Genomic DNA, 2,046 nt, shown 5'->3' with positions numbered 1-2,046 from the left:
ATAGTTTTTATGAATTTTACGAGTGGTATATTGTCCAGTAAAACACTCGAGTCTATATAATTATATAGACAAGAGTGTTTTACTGGAAAATGTACCACTCGTAAAATTCATAAAAACTATATCCGGGACCCGACTGGTTTAGTTTCCATAATCTCACACGTGAGTTTATCGATGACGTAATTTCGGTAATTTCCCTCTATTATTTTATCGATGTCTTTTTGTCTATATAATAAAAAGAACATTACACGGCGGCTTGAAGATATGAATTTTATTTTCTCGTGGCAAAAACAATATTTTACTCACTATTGTTTTGCCACTCGAAAATAAAATTCATATCTTCGCGCCACCGTGTAATATCCTCTATTTATATAACAGTGTCGTAATAAGACGATAAGTCCTAATTAACCACGTTGCTCCAACTTCATCAAAAAAGGCCACTACTACAATGTTTTCATTATACTTAAAGTAATATTATAACAAGAAAGAAATCTACTAATTCAAAACTTATAGTATGAGTGCTGATATTGAGGGCTTAAAACTGGATTTACTAATTCTTCAGAAAAAGGTTGAAGCAAATACAAGCCTTCTGTCGACGAAATGCAAATTACAAGAAACCGCTTTTAGCGCCGAGCTCCTCGATTACAAAGAGAGGTATGAGAAGGTGTTATCGACATTATCTAAAAAAGATAATGAAATTGAGGTGTTGGAGGAAAAGTGTTTTTCCTATGAGAGCCAAGTTTTGTCCTTGCAACAAGAAAATGATTCTCTTAAGCTGGCAATGAAGATCATTATGCAAGAAAGAAGCGAGGGCGAATGCCGCCAACAAAAGATATGTGATTGTTGGTCCCAAGTGGGCACACTTGGGAAAAGTGTGAATGATAAACATATCCAACGGCCGTTGGCGGCCTGCAATATAGTAACTCAGAACAGATTTGAGCCCCTTAGAAGTGAGGTACAATTCCAAGTGAGAAATGAGGACAACTATACTGCAAATAACGAAGAAAGTCGCCAACAACAGCAACAGCAACATTCACATGTTGATTCATCTGAAGCGAGCCGGGCATTTGATTCAATTCCAACTAGTCATAACCGCTATCAGGCCTTACTTGTCTCTTCTCCTTCGAGTCAAGTATCCTCTGAGATGCCACTGCATCAGTCTGGAGCGCACGCAAATACCTCTCGAGTTAGTGCAAATAACTCCAAAAGCGGTGAAGTCGGAAAGACAAGACCCATAGTGCTTATTGGTGACTCAATGATAAAACACATTGATCCAAAAAAGCTTTCGCAAAGACATGTACATAAATTCTCATATCCCGGGAAAACCACTGCTGAAATATCTGAAGCTGTTGACAACATCGCTGTTGCATCCGCGGATCCTTCTCACGTCATCATCCATACTGGCACCAACAATCTTCCGTCGGAGTCTGCCGATTCATGTGTCGCCGATATCAAGAGCCTTGTATTGAAGGTGAAGAGCAAGTTTCCTAACTCAAGCATTGGTCTCTCGGGTATAGTCTACAGAGAAGATATCAACGTCGATGCTAAACGCATTGAAGTTAATGAGAGGGTCAAGCTCACAGCAGTAGATAATAACTTTACTTATATTGATAATTCGGTTATTGACGCCTCAGCATTAAATGGTAGTAGACTTCATCTGAATGCCAAAGGTTCGTCATTGCTGGCCGTGCAATTTATTAAGTTTTTAAGATCTGGTTCTGGCAAGTATAATCAGTCTCTTAAGGGTTTTCAGTCCTCAGCTATCCAACAACTGGTAAAGCTTCTGATGGAACTGGGAAACCTTCCCTCTCCAGCTCGCAACAGGAGACGCCCACGCTAGCTTCTCAACCGAGTGACGTATCATCAGGTATTCCTAATCAAAACGTTGATTCATTTGAAAGTACAATTCTCTCTGATTTTCTTCCTTCTGGTCGTGGTTTTAAAATTGCAGGTTTAAACATTAATAGTCTTACAAAGCATATTGATGAACTAAGAATTCTCCTTGCCGATCGCTCCATTGATATTCTCTCAATTAATGAAACTAAACTT

This window comes from Porites lutea, chromosome 6 (genome assembly GCF_958299795.1).
Source record: "Porites lutea chromosome 6, jaPorLute2.1, whole genome shotgun sequence".
In the NCBI taxonomy this organism is placed as follows: Eukaryota; Metazoa; Cnidaria; class Anthozoa; order Scleractinia; family Poritidae; genus Porites; species Porites lutea.
Note: the sequence above shows the minus strand (reverse complement) of the source record.